We start from the raw sequence: 22,875 nt of genomic DNA on the forward strand, positions 1-22,875 counted from the left end.
GTCCTGGCATTGTCACCACTACCCCAGGCACTTATGCAAATCTTCTTTCAGAATGGCCTTCATAGCACAGAGCGCATTCTTTAGAATACTCTTAGAGGTGGTAAACCTTTACCCTTTTGTGGGTGGATATAACTTTTTTTTAATTTTTAATTTTGAGATAATTGTAGACTCACACACAGTTACAAGAAATAATGCAGAGATGTCCTATCTATCGTTTACTCAGTTTCCCCTCAATGATAACATCTTACAAAATCATAGTACAACATCACATCTGGAGTATTGACCTTGATACAGTCAAGATAACAAAACATTTCCATTGCCAAAAGGGTATCCCACAGGCCCTTTTATAGCCTCCCTCCCTCCCACCCCCTCTTTCACTCCTGGTAACCACTAATTTGTTATACATTTCTATAATTTTGTCATTTCAGGAATGTCATATACATGGAAGCATACAGTATGTAACCTTTAAGATTGGCTTTTTTCACTAAATGAAATTCCTTGAAGATTTATCCAAGTTGCTGCATGTATCAATAGTTCACTCTTTCTATTGCTGAGTAATATTGCATTATAAGGTTGTACCATAGTTTAACCATTCACCTAATGAAGGACATCTAGGTTATTTCTATTTATTGGCTCCTGTGAATAAAGCTACCACAGAAATGCATGTACAGATTTTTGTGTGAATGTAAATTATAATTTCTCTGTGATCGATGCACAAGAGTGAGATCACTAGGTCATATGGCAGTTTTATGTTTAGTTGCACTGATAAACTGCCAAGCAGTTTTCTAGAACGTCAGTATCATCTTACATTCGCACCAGCAATCCAGTTTCTCTGAATCCTCACTAGTCATTACTTTTAATTTTAGCCATTATAATAGGTATGCAGTGATATCTCACTGTGGTTTTAGGTTGAGTTTCCCTAATGGCTAATGATCTTGAACATCTTTTTATGTACCTTTTGCTTTCTTCGATGAAATATCTGTTCATGCCTTTTGCTCATTTTCTAAATGGTTTGGTTTCTCCTTTTTTTTTTTTTTTACCACATATAACTTTTTATTGAGAAATTTGAGCTAAGTATTATGAATACTTTGAGTGCTTTCTCTGAGTAGCATCATTCTGTACCCCACCAATCACACCAATACACACACACACACACACACACACACACACCCAAAAACATATCAATAAATCAATGAGCCTTTTTTTTTTTTTTTTAAGAATCTTAAATGGCTCAGAGCAGTTGCCGAAACATATACTGCTGAGGTTCTTAGACTGTTGTAATCATGGATCTCTTTGTGAATCTGATGGATGTAATAGACTCTCTCTCCACAAAAACACTCATACACACAGAATTTTACTTCCAATGTTAAGGGATTCTTGGGCCCCTTGAAGCCAGCAATGAACTCCAGGTTAAGAAAACCTAATTTAGCAGAATGCCTAAGTAGTTGACTGGCCATGGCTTTGAAGAACTCTACACATACTTGGAAATTATAGCTCCAGAGCAGGTTTGAAACTTCTGGCAGTGGACATCAATCTCCGGTGAGTCAAAATTACATTGGAGCTCATTTCTCAGATGCCCGTAAGTCTGACATGGAGCCAGAAGTCTGTATTTCATATCAGCTTACTTCTGCTGATAGTGACCAAAGTAGAATCTTGAAAGAACCAGACTGTTTGAGAAAGCAGAGATTGCTCACATATACACCTCCCCCAGGGACCACAGAAAGCTCCAGACTAGGGCTGGGAAGCCCAGCTGGATTTGATAACTCTCAGTACCCTAATAGGCATTTTCCTTTTACTTAAAGGACTCTGGTTTACAATCTCCAGGGTGTAATTCCCTTTTCCGTTAAAAAAGAATTTTCCCATTAGACTCTGACCTAAATACAATTGGGATATCCCTCATCTCCTATTTTGAGGACAAATACATCTTTAAAGTGCCACCAAGAAAACTTTCAAATCCTCAAGGCTATACAGAGGCAGCTTTCTAGGCCTCTCTATCCTGAGCTAAATCTCTGCAGGGTGCTTTCAACTTTCCCTATAATGTTCACTTTGTAAAGTGAGCATTTTGCTTTCTCTCTCTGTCCTATCCTGTAAAATCCCATCCACCAGTTAAAAGACCATGCCTGATAACTCTCAGGTTGCCCTCACAGAGCAGTGGGGTATGCTGGCTTACCTGCAAAGATCAGTGGGATGTGCTGGTTTACCTGCACAGATCAGTGAGGTATGATGGTTTACCTACACAGAGCAGCAGGGTATACTAGATTACCTATAGAGACTAGCAGAGTGCCTTGGTTTATCTGCACAGAGCAATGGGTGTGCTAGCTTAGCATCCACAGGTATCAGTGGATTCTAAAGGCCAAATCTCAGCTGGTCTCAAATCTCAGCTCTGCCCTTAACTAGTTGGGCATCCTTGGGTATGTTTCTTAACCTCTCTGAGCTCCGGTTTCCTTATGAGTAAAATGAGAACAATAAACTACCACCACTCTCTCACGGAAGTTGAGAAGACTGGATGAGACAATATGTATATGGTTCCTGCTCTCCCCCCAAAAAGGGAGGGAGGATGTTTGATAAGCAATAGCTTCCCTACTTTATTCTTCTACCTGAAGTGAGGTCTCCCTAAGCTCTGGGTAAGTTACTCTCGGCAGGTTTTCTCTCCCCCTGAGGAGACTCTTGCTTTGCACTTTTTTCTTTCCATGGTGCCTCCGGGTCCCCATGATGCAAACAAGACCCTGCTCTCCCACAATGTTAAGCTCCACATCACCTATGGCACAGATCAGCTTCTCAGCCTTCTGTTAACGAATTTCCAGCAGAACAGAGAACAGAGGTTGCAGGCTCAGAATCGGTGGCAAGGTGGTGTATTTATAGCTTAACCATGCCACTTCTCCAGACTGACAACATCTGCTGCCCCCTTGGCCCAAAAGGAATTACTTCCTTCCACTGACAGTGACCAAAGGAGAATCTTGAAAGAACCAGACTGTCTGTGAAAGCAGAGATTGCTCACATATACACCTCCCCCAGGGACCACAGAAAGCTCCAGCCACAGCTCCCCATTCATGTGTCATGCCCTGCTCCAGCAATACTATTCTCCTTGACTTAAACGCAGAATAATGTCTCTCCTCTGCTAATGTGCATAGCTCTTTAGCTGGACGCAAGGATTTCTTCTCATTGACCAACATCCACAACATCTCTCAGAGGGCAAGCTCCAGAAGGTGGCTTGAAGTGTTAAAGGTTTAAACGCCAGTGCCAGGCTGTCTGAGTCAAAACCTAGCTCTGCCTCTCGCTAGCTGACTTTGGGCATCCCTGTGCCTCGGTTCCCTCATCTATAAAACAGAAATAACAACACCTACCTCATAGGGTTCTTGTCAGGATTAAGTGATTAGTATGGAGAAGTACTTAGAACAGTGCTTGGCATCTAATAAAGTGTCACATGTATAGTAGCTTTACTACTATTATCGTGTTTATTACTGGGAACTTGACATTCAAAAGAAGGTGTCAGTGATGACAACAGGAACCGGACCAAACTCTCTGTGGCCCCCACCACTGCTCCATGTGCTGCTGTAGCTGCTGACTGAGGTTCATCTTAGTCCAGTCTAGCCATTCTGAAGACTCTGGGAAGAGTATCTCTTCTCCCAACCCACCTAATCCAAGGAATATGTCTTCGGTAAGAAGAGGGCTTAGGGGCAGAATAATATCTGCAGAGCCAGCTAGCTCTTATCTACATCATGCTCCCTAGTGAGTCAAAGACCCAAGGCAGTAACAGTTCTCTTTGCTCAGTTCCACTGAACTTTCCAGGTCCTGCTTTGGTATGTTCCCAGAGACTAGGCTGTGGTTTATCCCTGCCCATTAGCAGTTGCCCATTTGAGGCACTTCTCTATTTGCTGCTACCCCTTTCTGCATTTTTGCTGCCCCCCAACAGAATAGTGATGAGTACGAGCTCTGGAGTGAGATTGCCGAGGTTCAAATGCTGATTGTTGCTTCTTTTCTGTGCCTTGGTCTCCTCCTCTGTAAAATTCATGCAAACAGAGGCCTACAAATAGTGCCTACATCATAGAGTTGTTAGGAAAACTAAAGGAAACATCACATCTAAACACTGCAGGCAAAGCACACCCTCTCTCAGTCCTGTCCACAGACTTGTAGCATGGAAGCTCCTTGATTTGGGTCAATGTGAGGAGGAAATCATCACTCTGTATCCACTCCCGCAGCACACACACATGTTGCCCAAGATAGGCCATGGAGGCTGGATGACTCCATGCAGAGAGGATGCTACAGGGGTTGCTAAGAGCCCAGCACTCCTCTTTCTTTCCTCATAAGATACTTTGGAGCTGATGTTTCTGGGGCCACAGATGGAGAGATGGTGTATCTCATGATAGAGTCTATACCTCACATCTCCCTCACAAGAGTTCACAGGGCACCGTGACTTTGATCAGCTGTTGTTTTCCAATTTCTTTAGTGCCCACCTGCTGTCTAAGCTAATTTAATAGCCTCCACAGCACTGGGGGGCCGGATGTTCAGACATCCACCAGAGTGGGGAGGAGGATAGAGACAGCCCAAGTGAGAAGCATTAATGCTGATACAGCTATACATCCTGGTGTTAAATAAAATAAGCACATAGATTACAACCTCTGCAGATTCTGCTAACAATAGATTAACAAACATACCCCCACAGTAAAAAAATCTGCCTTTCCATACTTTCTTATAGAGTAACCCATGACATTAGGAAGGAATTCAAGGTGGTATATGGACAGAGCTCTGTGTTTCTGACTGGGAATTGGAGAGTGTGGGGGACGAGAGAGAGAGAGAGAGAGAGAGAGAGAGAGAGAAGAAAGAGAGAGAGAGAGAGAGAAGAAAGAAAGAGAGAGAGAGAGAGAGAGAGAGAGAGAGAGAGAGAGAGAGAGAAAGGAGAAAGAGAGAGAGAGAGAGAGAGAATGAGTTTGTTGTGTATATTCGCACGCTCCTGTTGGGAGGATTGCTGATGAGGGGTAAGAATAAAATATGCATAAAAAAAAATAGTAATTCTCCTTTCTAAGAGAAACAGCATCCCCTAGCACCAGTATCCCTTTCTATTACCAGACCTTAGAGATATTTATCACATGAATATCCAGGAGCCTATCTTTGGGGAGCAGATGAGGGGAAGGAAATCTAAAATGATAGATCAGGGCTTGAAAAATCTAGACTGCCATTGACGTGGGATTTGTATTCATTTCCGTTATCTTCACTGCTACAAATACACATTGGACTTAGGCTCTATTTTATATTTCCCTATGACTTCTCTAGAGCCTTTAAGACACATGTATATTAAGCTTGGTTTTCCTGTTGTGGGGTATCATGTCCCAGTAGGTATCCTTCTCTTCGATCTGACCGAAGGAACCTTAAACCTACTTCTTCTGCTCAGTTATGTCCTCATCCCTGGGTCCAGAGACTGTCTCTCTCTCTCTAGGCTTTGTATCAGCTAGTAATACAAACTACTAACAGTTCCCCAATTCAGCACCCCATTTCTCACCTCCAGACACTGACACATCCAGCTAACTTGGTATGTTCCTTAATCCTTGAGATCCCTTCTAAAACATGACCTCAGATATTCCCAATCACGGGTAATCATTCCCTCCTGTTCTTAATTTGGATTCCTCCCAAACCAATCCCTGAGACAAGAATTGAGTGCGGGTGGTTTATCTGGAGAAGGATCCCAGGAAGTATAAATAAAAGAATGGTAAAAGTGAGGAATTAAAATGAGAAAAGTCAATAAAATATGTTAATGAGTAGATTATTACTGTTGACAACTGTGGCTCATTTCCACTGTGGAGACTCTGAGGGACTATGAAGAATATGCTTATCAAGAAACATGGAAGCTAGAGCATTTATCCAGTGACTACTGTTCTCATTGTTTGAGGGTTGTCCTTGAGAGTATTAGGCTTATGGCACATCTTGGCTCTCCTAAACGGGCTGAGCAAGCTCCCCGTTACTGGGAAAAACCATCAGGTAGAGAGGCAGTCATATAAGGTGGCTCTCGGCTCTGCTCTCTGGCCTCTCGGCTCCACACTCTCAGTCATCCTTCCTTTTCCATACAAAATGGCTTGGATTTACAGTTAAGTAACTATCTCAGCCTATTTCTGGTCTACTTTCTTTTTACTTCTAATTTAAAGACCCAGAGGCCTCTTTTTTTCAATTTGAATTCTCTCTGTTCATTTCAGTTCATGTTCTTTTAAAAATTTATGCTTCTTACATATCAAATTATATTCTACTCTATTGGGCAAATGTCACATCCAGATTTCTTTTTATGATAAGCCCTTTTCCACCATGTGCAAGGTGGCTATGAAACAAGTCTCTTAAGAGTCTTAAAAGTCTGTTGTCAAGCCAAGAACATCTAAGAGGCACATCATTAAGATTCTTAGAAGTCTAGCTATCTACCTGAGGTCTACAGACACACCCTTTAGTAATTCTGAGTTTTTAACATCAAGTTTTACAGTGATATCTTTGACTTTTATTTGACTCTAAGACAATATTTACTACCCTGAGTTTGTTCCTTTCCCTGAGAGCATGTCTTGCTTTGAGGTCCTTTTGCTGGCTTTTGCTTCAGTCCTCTACATTTCTTCTAAATTCTGCTGAAAAACTTAACAATTCCCTTTAAAGCTTATCTCTATCTCTACCTTATCATACATTGCTAAAAGAAACCAGCTGGCACTTTCAATATTCTTCCAGGATCTCCTTAACCAAATCTACTAGTTCATTAGGTGTATTTTCTATTTTCAAATTCCTGCAGGTCACAGTGTTGCCAAACTTTACATCATTACGTGTCATGGGTTGCCTTTTCTCCATCCTCCAATATCAACTTCCTGACTGCCCTTCAAACCTTCACTATTAGTCTCCTTGAGACCCTTCAAGCCTCTGCTGGTGCCCAAACCAATGTCACATGAGGGATATGGAATAAGAGATTGACTATACAGATTAAACCTGATACTATTGTAGGAGAAACTGGTAATAGAAGGAGAGCTGGAGGATCAGAGAGAAGTCACTAACAGGGACCACACAAAGCTCCTGGTGAGGTGTGTGGAGGGCTATCAGCTCTATATCTCGGGGTGGAGCTAGAGTTGCTATAGGTCAGCATAGGCAGCAGTCAGAAAAGCCAGACATGAAGTAGAAGAGAGAGGGAAAATTGGAACCCATAAGGACAAACCTGATCTTACAGGACAAACTAAGCCCACGCGTGCCTTTCATCACCTCTACCTCAAAGATGCCGTTCCCTCACCATAAAGATGCATATACATCTGGCTCAGGGGATGAAGGACGAGATTCTGTGGGTGCTGGAAGATCTGAAGTCTCAGCTGCTGTCCCACGCCACTGAGGTGAACACCCGGTCATTAATGAAGTGCACAAGCTACAGCAGCCCTCCAGAGCACACCAGTTGCTGTTTCAATTCTGCCTTCCAAATCTTATGCAAATCTCTCTTGTAGTTAACCTTAACCCACAACCATGCCAAGAAGGAAATTTGGGAACTATAGTTCTAATTTAGCTAAGTCAACAAAGTATAAAACCATCACAAAGGCTCTTAGCTCAGGCTACCTCTCTTAAAGAAAGCACCTAATAAATGTTAAATATTTATTTGTATTCTTACCACCTAGCCCAAAGCTTAAAACATAGCGGGTGCTCCGATTTGCTTGTTAAACAGAAACTTGGTTTATATACCAGATTGATTGCTATCCCTTGTTCTCTAAAACATTTCCCCAAACACAAATTAAGTCTTTTTTTCATAAAGAAATAAGAATCTTTTGCATCAACCTAATATTTGTTAATTTCCCTCTCCATAGGACAGTTTATTGCTTAGAACTAAAGCCATCTACACCCAGAAAACAGCAGCATTAAAATTCATTCAGACTTAGCAATAAGAAGAAAAATAATCTCACGATGGTGCCATTTTCAATGGGGCCTGAGTGAGAGGGCAGGATCCATGCTTGTACACTATCTCTTCATTAGCACTTCAGTTCCTACACTGGCTCAGAGCCCCACCTCACTGACCCTACTCAGACAGGGGGAACTGAATGATGAGGTGATAATGAAGAGGAAATGTTCTGCCCTGTTCTTGGTCTGACTGGTACAAAGCAGGACCACAGGGATGAGACTGTACCTGGCTGTTTTAAAATCTTTTCTCATTTGGGAAGCAGCATGATGAAAATTCATCATCATAATGAAGAAGAAGAGGAGGCTACAGCAGTAATGAGCAAAGGTAAGAGTGTAGGTAAAAATATGGTGTCCTGGGCTCATGGAATAAACTCACATTCTTGTTATAAGTCTTTTAGAAAATCTTGGCATTGTTCTCTGCTACTTACCAACACTGACTACATGACTGTAGAAGGAAGAAAGGAAAGAAGGAAGGAAGGAAGGAAGGGAGGGAGGGAGGGACGGAGGGAAGGCTTTCCCCAGGAGATAACAGAGAGATCTTTTTATATCCTAAGCCATAAAAAGCCCCCAGTCTCATGTTATTTATTTAAGCCCTGATCCAAATTGTGATTTTTTTTTTTTTTCATGAGAAAGTTCACAATTGCTCTTTCGACAGTACTGATTCTCCAAGGCATGCAGAATTTCCTAGACCCCAGACCCAGGCTCGAGAGGAAAGCAACACATGAAAAACAACTTACTCTTTCCAAGGTGGTTCTCTCTAACAAACAGGGGTTCTGATTGTGAAGAAGAGCAGAGAATGAAATCTTGGTAGGCAAATAGAAGTCTCTGTACAGTCCTGAGAAACACTTTCAGAAAGACTCCCTGGTATTTTTCAGATGGAAGAGGGCACACTCCATCTATAGTGCCTCTAGGCCATTTCCAGTTCTATTATACCATTCTCTATCCCACCACATTTCCTCCTCTCTTCTCTTTACTCTCTTTTTGTCTCTCCTTCCCACTGATCTCTATCCCCACCTTCCCTTTCTTCACTTCCAAGGTATCCATGTCTTATTTGGCCTTTCAGAAATCAAGTGAGGCAGAAACATCATGACCCAACTTTTAGAAGAGGAAACCAAGGTCCAGAGAAGATAAATGACTTGCCCACAGTCACTCCTTCTCATTCTGTTTACAGCAGAATCAACACTACAGAAACCAGGACTTTGTAATCTTAAGATCTTTGTTCCCACAACCCCTCTGAAGGGACCAAAAGCTACTATTGAGTCTACATGTTAAGGTACATGTTAAAGGAAGGACAAACCTTTTCTCTTACCCATAATTTAACGTTAGAGTGTGGCTAGAACGTAATAGTCCTCCAATACAATAAATGCGTCTGTCTCTACATTTATACATCACACCAATAAAGTGTTATGATCCTATCAGTAGTCTACAAGAATAACCCAATCTTGAAGCTCTAGCAAAATTCTAAGATATTTCTAAAAAAAATAAAAATAAAAATAACCCTTTTTTTGGTTTTTGTTTTGACAGATAGTGTATCTACTGTGAACAATTCACTAATTAATTTATTCATTGACTATGCTGGCATGTACCATATCCAAGGGTCAATATTCAATCATACAAGAAGAAACAAAATGAATCGTAAGACATGGTCCTGTCCTCAAGGAATCTGCAGTATAATTAGGAAAGTGTCTAAATAGACAAACTAATTCTTGTTCAAGGCATGACAGAATAAATGCTCTCAACAATAGAGAAGATTACAGTTGATAAAGCAAATATTTCTGTAGGGAGTCATTAAAAAGTCTTCACTGAAGAAATAGAATCTGAATGGAGTCTAGTGAGGGGTAAGATTCTGGTAAACAGAGATGTAGGGCAGATTGCTGCAAGTGGAGATAATAAGTAAAATCAATGGCCAGAGTTAAAAAAAAAAATCAAAGAGAAAGCAAACATTGTAATTTGGTACTGGTAATAGAGTATTGAGAACTCAGCTGGAAAGTGGTACCATAATGTGGAAAGGCTTGAATGCTGAAGCCCGGGGTCTGGAATCTTCCCCATAGGTGACAGGAAGCTATTAAGTATTCTTGAACAGGGTGATAAAGTTATCTGAGCAGTGTAAAAGCCAAGATGGAAAGAAGGACCAATATGATCACTACAAAAGTGTGGCCCTCTCAATTCTAGCAACTATATAAAGAGCTTGAGTGACAGTTAATTTTATGTGTCAGCTTAAGTGGATAAGGGATGCCCAGATAGCTGGTAAAACATTGTTTCTGGGTGTGTCTGTGAGAGTATTTCCAGATGAGATTAGCATTTGAATAGATAGACTGAGTGATGAAAATTGCCCTCACCGATGTGGGTGGGCATCATCTAATCTGTTGGGGCCTGAATAGAACGAAAAGGCAGAGAAAGGGCAAATTTGTTCTCTGCTTGAGCTGGGACATCCATCTTCTCCTGCACTCAGATGTCACTTCTCCTGGTTCTTAGGCCTTTGGCCACAGACCAGGACTGACATCAGTGGCCCTTCCCAGTTCTTGGGCCTTTAGACTCAGACTGAGACTTACATCACTGGATTTCCCAGTTCCCAGACCTTTGAGTTTGGACTGAATCTACACCACTGTCTTTCCTGCGCCTTCAGCTTATGGGCACAACAGATTGTGGAACATCTCAGTATCCATAATCATGTGAGCCAATGCTTTATAATAAATTTATTTCTATGTAGCTATATAAATCCAGTTGGTTCTGTTTCTCTGGAGAACCCTGACTAATAAAGGTTATAAATGGGGAATAAGAATAAAATACAGCAATGCTAAGAGTGCTACCTGGAGAAAGCCATATGATCAAGAAGACATTTCTCCAATGGCACTTTCTTTATAAAATCTATCATTATCCAGAGTCCAGGGCCTGACACTGTCTGCCTTGCAGACTCAGAAACTTGGATCTCATCATTGTCCTAGGGTGGGCTAAAATCAGGAAAAACAGAATATCATTTATTCATTCACAGTAAGAAAAGAAACGTGCACCCAAGTAGATCAGAATTTTAAGTTGCAAACAATTGAACCAATTCTAGCTAGTTGCGGCTAGAAGGAAAATTATTACACAGATTGCGAAACTCACAGAATTTCCAGAAACTCAGAGCCAGTGATTCGAGCTCAGAGGCTCTACAGCCATGAAGAAAACCCAGATGCCAACACTGAACCACTCATAGGTTAGTCCCACTGGCACTGTGAGTGTGGCATCCCAGCCTACCTGGTGGACACAGAGCACAAGACCCTGAGCTAGTCATGCTGACCACAGGATTTTACTGTTAAGAGCTTTGCTGATACCACTACGCCTGACGGTCCAATCGTATCCTGCCATTCTCTCTGGAAAGGCAGATTCTGAATGTGACCTTCCTCCTTATGTTCACATGTCTGGCCTTAGCCTCAAGGGCAGCTTGGAATGCAAGTTTGCTTTCTTCTATGTTGGAAGATGAAAATATCAATGATAAAAACTATCAAAATGTAAGATCGGAGTCCACGAAATACAGGGTAGCAATGATTATGACAAATATCCACTGCACGGCATGACCTGGAGATAGGCTTATCTTGTTGTACCATCAGGAGGTTCTTGTTCAGCACGAAGTTAGAGGAAGGGAAGTTATATATGTGACTTGAGTTTTGCATACTCTAATAACTTGTTGAATTCAGTGCCATGAGCCATTCATTCAATAAAGTAAACTGGCATTCCCTAGTTTGCCACACACCACACGGACTCCACAGTGCTGTCGAAAGGGGCACTGCCCTCCCTTTGTCGGCATTCCTCAGTAACGTTACTCTTTCCCCTTTTTTCTTTCCCTCCCAAGTCTGCCTCCTAGGCCTATCTATGCCTGTCCTTTTATTTTCCTTTTGCAATCCACAGAGCTAGTATAATCTTTCAGAACTTGGCCTGAAGAGAAGAAAGAGCATTTTTCCTATTAGCATATACATCTCCCAGGCAAAGAACTTGAAATCACCTTCCACATGCCAGAGTGAGTCCAACTTTGACACCTGCTCTCCCAAAGCACCAGTAATAACCCCAAGCCCCTGTAAAAGCTATAACTTTAATAAAAAACAGGTCACGCGTCAGACACCAGTATTGCCAGAACATGCAAACACACACGTACACTCTATTACCAATAACTCATAAAAGAAAATGAAATCTTCAACAGTATCCCCCACCAGTTCCCCCAAGGAATCCCCTGGGGAGAGGGGAAGGGAGCAGCTAAATGCCTTCAACACTCTGGATGTAATGTGCAGTGTTTTTTGGTTGTCATGGATATCCTCCTAATCCACAGAGAGTAATTGAGATGCACAGTCTTCATCTCATTACTGAAACACATTTGGAGGATGGGTGATGAGGTGGCAGTAGAAAAGGTACACATTTGAAGTCAGACAAACTCGGGTTCTAGTTCTGGCTCTTTCCTTTACCAGCTATGTGACATTAGACAGTTACTTCTTCTAGCTCACTCTGTTTCTACCTCTGTAAAATGGGCACGAGATTCCTACTTTCCAGAGGTGTTGTGAGAATTAAAGAAATACATGTAATGCACCTCACATAGTAGCAAGCAAATGGTAACCACTAGTAGCACTGCTATTACTGCTGGTTAGAATCATCATCACCTTTATTATTGAACCAAAGGGTCCCATTAGCTCAGAGCTGAAAACAGAAAGAGTCCCTCATGCCCATGCTGAGAGTTCATCTCTAATAGACAGAAAAGCCACTTTCTCATCATTTGGATAATGGAAGCATTCAAATTCTGTTGAACATAATGATTAGCCTGCACCTGGAGGTGACAGCTCACAGAGGGAAAAGACAGAGCTATCTCTTAGGAACTCTGTGTGCAGCTTGACCCGCTTCTCACCCCTTCCCGTCCCCACTCGTTGTCTCCCCCACCTCTCCTTACCCAGATATTGGCTTCCTCTTTACAAGAAGCCTGAGGTGGGGATAGGAAGGGGTTACTCTCCCTCTTTCTCTCTGCAGTAAAAGGTGACTATGTTTATGCATTGCTCCTATAGAAAGTGAAACTGCATGGCTGGGAGAATCCCATCATCATTCCACCCCCTAATGAGAGAGATTGTTTGCACGAAGATGAAATTAAATTGTAAGCTCTATTGATTCAACAACAGGTACCATTTGGGCAAACCCAAAGGGGGCTATTGAATTGTCAAAAAGATTTAACTCTTCCTGACACTTCTAGCCTTGGGTAATAGCCTCTCGCCAGTTCTGCTGCCAGAAACATCACCACTGGGGATCCATTCCACTGGGTTCTTGCCCTGAAATCCTTTTAAAAATGTTAATCCTCGGGGAGAAGAAACAGACAACTCAATCAGGTGCCATTGTGGAACCTGGTCCCAATCCTGGCTGAGTTCCTTGGCCAAGATTCCTCAGCTGGAAAATGGAGGAATGCTGAGAATTATAGCCACCTCCTAAGGTTTGGTGAAGATAAAATGAGAACTTATAGAAAAGTCAATTAGCATAGTAACGCACAGTATGAGTGTTTCACAATTCATTCATCATTTCAGGAATCTTTATCGAGCTTCCTTTGTGGCACTTAAAAGCTCGGGAAAATGCAGACCTCTGGAACTCGCCCTCAAAGTCCCACATCAGTGGCTCTGGGCCAGGGCTAGGAATATGCAATTTCAACACACCTCCCAATAACTTGGTTACTTTTTGAGGGTGAGACAGACCATTATGTTCAGACTTCACCCTACTCCCACCGTGAAGCCAACCCCTGGGTCTAGCTGATAGAGGTTCAGTTTCTCCTACTGGAAGGGGCTGAGGTGGGGAGAACAGATGAGTAGTAGAAGGAGTGAATGCTAGAAAAGGTCAGGGAAAGAAGTGATAAAATTCTCAGAGCCAAACTTTCCTCCAGAGGAGCTGGGTGGGGAAAGCATTGAGGGTTACCTTGGGCAGGAAACTGAGGGAACAAATAGCAGTCAGTACAGAAAAAATGTACTTTGTGGGGGGTGGGGAAGAGGGACGGGGAATATCGTGTGAACCCCAGACACCAGCCACAAGACCTGAAATTCCAGTTTAAAGCAATTCAGTTCTTGTTCCATTCAGCCTGCGATGAATTGCAGGCATTTGCACTTTTGTGATACCTTCCAAGCCAGATTCTTGAAGCCCTTTTCAAACACAAATCTGTTCAGCCTCATAACCTCTCAGAGAGACCTGGCAAAGGGATAGTGGGGATCGCTTCCCTCCCTATCTTTAGAGCAGCCTTTGGGGTGGCGGGAGGCAGGAGGTAGGAGACAGAGGCTGTTTAACAGCCACTTAACCAGGCATCCTGACAGGGTTGCTCTGGAGAAGGAGCCACTTGACGTCAGATGTTTCTGGGACACTTAGTCTGAGGCATGGAATTACAGAAATGCCTAGGTATCCACCTCTGCCTTTTCGCTATAGTGTTTTTTCCTTCCTCGTTTAGCCTGAATAGTGTCTGGTACCTTCCTCAATTCTTCCTTGTAACAAAACCCAACTTTTTTCTTGGGCAAAACAGCCTCAGTGGGGTAGACCAACATCTGTTAACCCGATTAGCAATCATATTCCCATTTTCCCAGCCTTCCTTGGGGCTATGAGTGACCATATAACTTAGGTTTAGCCAGTGCGATAAAAGGAGAAATCTGCTGGGGATGTATTTGTCCAAATTCGCTATGCTACAGTAACAAATTTCACTCTCAGTGACTTAATAAAACAAAGATTGTTTTTCTCTCTCACATTGTAATTGTAATGTAATTGGTGGGGAAACTGCTCCACACTCACCCAGAAACCCAGGCCGATGAGGTCTCCATCATGTTAGAATGGAACGGTCTAAAACTGTAGTCTTCAAAGTCACCATGAAAGAGACAGAAAAAAATTGGAGTTGGGGACTCTGGGTCTCAACTGCCTATGCTGAGAAATGGCCCATGTCTCTTTTCCTCATAGTCCATTGGCCACACATAATCACATGGTGCTAATCTAAGGGAGGCTTGAAAGTGCAGGGTTACACAGAGAATGTTTGGTGACGCTGTCTGTCACAGAGGTAACTACATGACAAAGATGACCTTTAATGCTACCCCACATACCCTTGTATCCTTGCAGGGAGCCCACTTTGCAAATGGTAATCTGGACATCCCTCAGTTGAAGCTAAAAGTGCTTAACTCAGCCAGCATTCATGTGGGCTCAGCAACGGTATATCTATAGAGTAGCCTATACAGGTAACATTGGGAACTATAAGAATGTCACCACAGGAGATGGACTAGTCATCTCTTTATTCAGCAAGAAAGACACATCATTTCCATGCCTGGCTGTGCTGGGGTTGGGAAGTTCAGAGTAAAGAAAATGGGTCTACTATTCCTTGAAGGTCTCAAAGGATTATGAAGAAATCAAGAAGGACTTTGAAAAATCATCTTGCTGATGTTACACATTCTAAGTAAACACTGAAAATTAATTTCATCTACGGCATAAACTCTGAGACCAGAGACCTGCTCGATAGATAAGAAGTCTGAGGGAAAATGGAATTGATGACAACTTTAGAGCCTATTTCAAGGAATATAAGTCTTAGATGAAAAGGGACAATTAATGAGAGGAAAACAAAACTCTGACATTTTTGTCATCATTGAATTTCCAGCTGTCTGGAACCGTTAAATCTGAAGAAAAGCTACTTTAAATAAACTTGCCAGTTCACCTCCCTTGCGGGAACACTTGAAAAGGCCCCACCATGCCTCGGCTGGCCATACCCTCCTTGTGAGCCCCCTGCCAGTTATCTCACTCACCAGTGGGTCCTCCCCAATCTGAGCTGTTGTTTGATATGTCAGGAGTGTAAAGAACAATTAACCACTTGAGTATTGCCCGCCAGATTCTTGAAGCCCTTTTCAAACACAAATCTGTTCAGCCTCATAACCTCTCAGAGAGACCTGGCAAAGGGATAGTGGGGATCGCTTCCCTCCCTATCTTTAGAGCAGCCTTTGGGGTGGCGGGAGGCAGGAGGTAGGAGACAGAGGCTGTTTAACAGCCACTTAACCAGGCATCCTGACAGGGTTGCTCTGGAGAAGGAGCCACTTGACGTCAGATGTTTCTGGGACACTTAGTCTGAGGCATGGAATTACAGAAATGCCTAGGTATCCACCTCTGCCTTTTCGCTATAGTGCTTTTTCCTTCCTCGTTTAGCCTGAATAGTGTCTGGTACCTTCCTCAATTCTTCCTTGTAACAAAACCCAACTTTTTTCTTGGGCAAAACAGCCTCAGTGGGGTAGACCAACATCTGTTAACCCGATTAGCAATCATATTCCCATTTTCCCAGCCTTCCTTGGGGCTATGAGTGACCATATAACTTAGGTTTAGCCAGTGCGATAAAAGGAGAAATCTGCTGGGGATGTATTTGTCAAAATTCGCTATGCTACAGTAACAAATTTCACTCTCAGTGACTTAATAAAACAAAGATTGTTTTTCTCTCTCACATTGTAACTGTAATGTAATTGGTGGGGAAACTGCTCCACACTCACCCAGAAACCCAGGCCGATGAGGTCTCCATCATGTTAGAATGGAACAGTCTAAAACTGTAGTCTTCAAAGTCACCATGAAAGAGACAGAAAAAGATTGGAGTTCGGGACTCTGGGTCTCAACTGCCTATGCTGAGAAATGGCCCATGTCTCTTTTCCTCATAGTCCATTGGCCACACATAATCACATGGTGCTAATCTAAGGGAGGCTTGAAAGTGCAGGGTTACACATACAATGTTTGGTGACGCTGTCTGTCACAGAGGTAACTACATGACAAAGATGACCTTTAATGCTACCCCACATACCCTTGTATCCTTGCAGGGAGCCCACTTTGCAAATGGTAATCTGGACATCCCTCAGTTGAAGCTAAAAGTGCTTAACTCAGCCAGCATTCATGTGGGCTCAGCAACGGTATATCTATAGAGTAGCCTATACAGGTAACATTGGGAACTATAAGAATGTCACCACAGGAGATGGACTAGTCATCTCTTTATTCAGCAAGAAAGACACATCATTTCCATGCCTGGCTGTGCTGGGGTTGGGAAGTTCAGAGTAAAGAAAATGGGTCTACTATTCCTTGAAGGTCTCAAAGGATTATGAAGAAATCAAGAAGGACTTTGAAAAATCATCTTGCTGATGTTACACATTCTAAGTAAACACTGAAAATTAATTTCATCTACGGCATAAACTCTGAGACCAGAGACCTGCTCGATAGATAAGAAGTCTGAGGGAAAATGGAATTGATGACAACTTTAGAGCCTATTTCAAGGAATATAAGTCTTAGATGAAAAGGGACAATTAATGAGAGGAAAACAAAACTCTGACATTTTTGTCATCATTGAATTTCCAGCTGTCTGGAACCGTTAAATCTGAAGAAAAGCTACTTTAAATAAACTTGCCAGTTCACCTCCCTTGTGGGAACACTTGAAAAGGCCCCACCATGCCTGGGCTGGCCATACCCTCCTTGTGAGCCCCCTGCCAGTTATCTCACTCACCAGTGGGTCCTCCCCAATCTGAGCTGTTGTTTGATATGTCAGGAGTGTAAAGAACAATTAACCACTTGAGTATTGCCTAACTTCAGAAGTCTCTTGAGATGAAATGTATGCAAATGATAGTGTCTATTATTGGTCTGATAACCATTCCTTAATTCCAACTTAAAAGAGGAGAGATTTCCAGACATCATGATGTATTTGATCCAATGAAATATTCCAATTAACTTCATATCACTTGGGTGGTAATTTATCTTCTCCGCCTGGAGCAGAAAGAGGTTTCAGAGCAATGATAATGGATTTATGTCATTTCTCCCAAGTCAGTTTCTTTCAACTGAACATGGACATTCAAAACTGTACCATCTTTTGAGCATGAAGTTGCTCCAGGCATGGAGCAGTTCAGAGAATCCTGGCACAAAGGTTACTACCTCCCCCACCAGCTGCTGTGTCCAGGTGAGAAGTCACAGTACACAAGAGAGGAAGCCTTTTGTTGATGTCAATAATATGCAATGAGAGAGAGGAATGAGAGGAGAAACGGAATGGGAAACAAATAGATGAACTAATGGGACAGAACATGGGAGCACTAAGGAGGAAAGGAAAGAGAGCAGTAAGTTAACAGGCCGCATTTAAAACGGAGTCCCCCCTTGAAGCTACCACCTAGACATTTTCCATTCCTCATCACATGAATATCTGCCCGATATCTGTTCTCCCCGGATATCTCTGCTTTCCCCAGATTCGTTTTCGTTTCCCCCTGCCTTCCAGAAACTGAGATTCTACCAAAGCTTGAACAAAAAAAAAAAAAAAAGAAAGAGTCACGTGGGACCTGATGGAATAATGCCTGTTTTATTCCAATAAGGAGGAAACTGTGTTCATAAATGCCTGTGATATTTAATGATGTGGTTTCATTTTGAACACATTATTGCTCGATGTCGAATCCATCCATTTTGATAATAAACACCAGAACCACGGAACTCTCACTTTTTGCCCTTAAATAAATAAATAATAGGGCCTCGTTTACCTGCCAGGAATGAGGGAGGCCTGCAACTCCCCGAACGCGTTTGCATCTCATGAACTCTGCTCAGCCGCACGGCCTCTCATTCGTCTCTCTGGAAATCCAATTTCCCTCTTGCAGGTTCGTCTGCCAGTTTTCTAATTTTCACATCAAACTGCATATTACTCATTGTCAGGCTGGTTGTTCTGGAAGAATCGTTAGTCTTAAAATCCTACCATTATTTTCAGTCCAGCCACAGATGGTTGCCAGGCATCATGTTTTCCAAAAGAGTGCCGCCGCCCCCCAGAAGCCCAAAATTTCAAACCTGCATTCTCTTGGCCCAGGCGAGGGCCAGTGAGAATAATACTTTCTGAAAGATAAATCTAAATATAATAAAGAAAAATGGCCCCTCCCAGCATACTCAGGAATGTGTGATTCATTTCTCCATCTCCAGCACTTAGCACACAACAGACCCTTACTAAATCATTGATTAGAAAAGAGAATAAACGATTAAATAAGTGGTACGTTATATATATGCACACTTCTGCAAGATTACATAGATATATGTTACACATATACCAAACGGAACTTTATTGCATCTAGTATAAATTTTATTTAACCTACTTATGCTAATGAAAAATATCTTTCTCTTTTTATTTGAAAAGGATCACTAATTATGTTTTAAATGGTAACTTTATATAATTAAGATTAATTTGTCATGAAATCGATCCTTAACAAGTCACCAGGCTCAGGTTCTCCCCAGATCTGCAGCTTCCAGATCTGTATACGGGGTTCTAGGGCTCTCATTCAAGCCCACATTTCCAGAGTCTCGAGATGACGGAAGGTCTGACATACATTTCCTCTTAGGGGCTGGCATCCATCATGGAAAGGGGTCTCTCGGGCTCATTGCAGCCAGAGAGTAAACAGGTTCCCCTGGAAATCCATCTCCCTGGGGGTCATTCGGTCTCCAAATGCGTGATATTGCCACCATATTCAGAGGTTGGGCAGGCAGCTGTAGGAACCTGCCTTTCTAGACGCCTTTTTCCATGGACGTTTCCCTTGTTCCTAGAACGATCCCCAGACTCTTCTAGGCGCTCCTGAATATGAGTTCTAAAAGACCAGAGAAAATGTTGCCTTTCCTTACAGTTTTCTGGGGGAGATGAACTATATAGGAATTGCTTTATTCCTTAATAGAATCAAACCTCAAAAGCCTAATGTTCATAGCAAGTAAATGCAATTCCTGATCCTGAATGCTATACTGGAGGGGGGAAAATGCTACAGAGGACATCTACTAAAGCATGAATGGTGCTGTAGATGAAAGTATTGTCGATGTTAACCTTACTAAAGTTGAAAGTATACTTTGTTATGAAAAGAGAAAATCCCGATTTTTAGGAAGCCTGTACGTGTACATGAAGTACGCAGATGTACAGAGTTTTGATTTGTGTATCAGCCTCAAATGATTAAAAATATTACGTATAATAAATATGAAACATAAAATATAAATTGTATGTAGAGTGAGCACAAATAATAAAGCAAATTAGTGTAAAATGTTTACAATAGGTAAATCTGGTTAAGAGTGTATGACATCTTTATGTTATTCTTATTCTTGCAACTTTTCTACAAATTTAAAATCATTTCTAAGTTAAAAGTTTAAAGAGAATATTTCAAGCCCACTAGCATAGATTAAATCAGTCTGGACCTTTTAAACATGACCAAGCTAAGGCCAAGGGCTGGGATCATATGGGGAGAATAAACATTCCACCAGAGCAACAATCTGCAAACTTTGCAGAAGGCCAGGTAGTAAATATTTTAGCCTCTGTGGGCCAGACAGGCTCTGTCATAGCTACTTAGCTCTGCCATTGTAGTGGTAAAGCAGCCATAGACAATATGTAAACGAATAGACTTGGCTGTGTTCCAATAAAACTTTATTTATGAAAACTGGCAGCAGGCTGGATTTGGCCCAACAGCCATAGTTTGCCAACTCCTGAATTGAAGAATTGGGCATATGAGATCTGGCTTACTCCCATTCAGTTGGGGTCCCTGCCTGGCTCCCTGTGGCAGGCTTCGTCTTCAACCCCTGCCACTCTGGAGCACCGTCACCACTTCTGGTCACAGTGATTGACATCAGTAGTCTCCACTCCCTTCAGGAGAAATCACAGAGGGAGGCCCTCTCATCTGCAGGCTACCGCAGGACACTAGGAAACAGAGATGACAATCTCCACATTCATGCGGAAGACAGACAAGGATGTCATTACAAACGTCAGTCTGGAAATGAATGGGGAAATTTTCCCCTTCCATACACAAAAATGGGAAGCCTAGTCCCCAGAAATCACAATTTAAAACTATGCAGTGAGTGCTTTGCTTCATTTCAAGAAAAAAAAAAAAGTTCTTCTTGGTTCCACTGTCCTGCCTGGAAACAACCACTTAATGATGGATTCCACATCAAGACATGGAGAATACGAGGAACAGTGAGATGGGGAGGGGAGAAGGAAAAGAACTCCAAGTAAACACAGTTAAAATTCCTTTTGCTGCTACAACTCTTTTCACTGGGTCGTTACCCTCGTGTCCCCCTGTTGGTCCCCTTGGTGCTCTCACAGTCATCTGGCTTCTACCCTGTCTCATTATATTTCTTGTACTGTGTTACAGGTTCCTGTGGAGAAGACAATGCACTTGCCCCACCATAAGCTGTTAGGAGTCCCCAGAGAGGGACACAGACTTGCTGGAACTCAGCCAAGTCCCCTTACTAACACAGAGCCCACCACCCACCCTCTGCCCAGCTGCCAGTCCTGTCCTAGGGCACTCCTTCAAGCTAATGGCACCTGCCTGGAGCCCCAAGACCACTGACTTCTTGAGAGGCAATTTTATTTGGAAGGTTATGAATCCCCAGGCTATGCCAAAAAGCAAACATACAAACAAAAAGCCTGGAGCATCTAGGGCGGCTGACTTTAGAAGCAACTGGAGGAAAGTGGAAGCAGGAAGGCAGAAGTCAGATACCTGGCCGTTTTCCTGACCAAGTTCCCTCACTCTTTCTTAACTTTGTCTTTCAGATTCTACTCAGCAGAACTGACAAAGCATCTATAATGGGCTTGGCAGACACAGGTAAATAAGACATAAACAGCCCAGCCCGTTGGAACTTCCCTGTGGTATGGGGTCCAAACAGTAAACAGGCAATTAATTAGTGTGAGCAGTGGTTCTCAAATTGAGTGAGGACCGCAGTCATTAGAAGAACTATAAAGCACAGAATTTGAGACTGCCCCCAGAGTTTCTGACTCAGGGCATGTTAATGGGATCTGAGAATCTGCATTTCTAGCAAATTCCCAGGTGATGCTGATGCTGCCAGAGGACCAAACTATGAAGGTGAAAGTACAGGGTACAATGGGAGCTTATAAAGGGAGATCCGACCTAGACTCAGGTCAGGGAAGGCTTGGGAGTAAGCCAGGTGAAATGTGTTCCAGAAAAAGAAAAGCACATGCAAATGAATGACAGCAAGACTCAAGAATCTACAGGAAGCAGAAATCAGTTCAATATGGCTGAAATTCAGAGACCATCAGAGGCCATGGTGAGAACAGCATTAAAGAAACAATACCTTTTTCTCTGGGATTTATTCAAGTATCTGGTGGAAGCACATCGTAAAAGTAAGAAAAGCAAATGTCCATTTCTGTTTAAGCATAAAGGTTTCTTTGCAAAAATAAAACAAAAAAACCTCACACTGCGGATCGTGCTTTCTTTTCTCCGAAGATTCAAAATGTAGCATCTAATTTCCCTCCCTTTGAAAATGAGCCAGACTAATGTCTTCTAATACAAAATGATGCTATGTGACTTCTGAGGTTAAATCATAAAACGAATTGCTTTTTCCCGCATCTCTCTCTTGACTCACTCATCCTGAGTAAAGCCAACTGCCATGTTATGGGGACACTCAAACAGCCCGTGGAAAGGCCCCCCATGGGAGAGAAACTGAGGCCTCCCACCAACAATCAGCCCCAACTTACTAGCCATGTGAGTAGCCACCTTGGAAGTAATTCTCTAGCTCCAGTCGAATCTTTAGATGATGGCAGCCCTGGCCAACAGCAACTTCATGAGAGATCCAAGTCAGAACTAAGACACTCCCAAATTCCTGACCCATACAACTGTGAAGATAACAAATGTTTATTGCTATTTTAAGTCACTTAGTTTTGGAGTAGCATGGAGCATGACATTTACAATCGTATCAAAAAATATCAAGAATCTAGGAATAAATCTAACAAAACATCTAAGAACTCTACAGGGAAATTATAACTCATTATTAAGAGATTTTTTTAAAACCTAAATAAATGGAGAGGTCTATACCACATTTATAATATAAAGACAATATTATCAAGATGTTGATTCTTTCCAAATTGGTCTATGGATTCAATATAGCTCCAGCCAAAAGCCCAGGAAGGTTTTTCATGGAGCTTGATAAGCTGACTGTGATGTTTATATGGAAAAATAAAGCCCCAGAGTAAGCAGAACCTTTCTGAAGAAGAAAAGCAGAGAACCT

Source organism: Pteropus vampyrus, unplaced genomic scaffold (genome assembly GCF_000151845.1).
Source record: "Pteropus vampyrus isolate Shadow unplaced genomic scaffold, Pvam_2.0 Scaffold136, whole genome shotgun sequence".
NCBI lineage: Eukaryota > Metazoa > Chordata > Mammalia > Chiroptera > Pteropodidae > Pteropus > Pteropus vampyrus.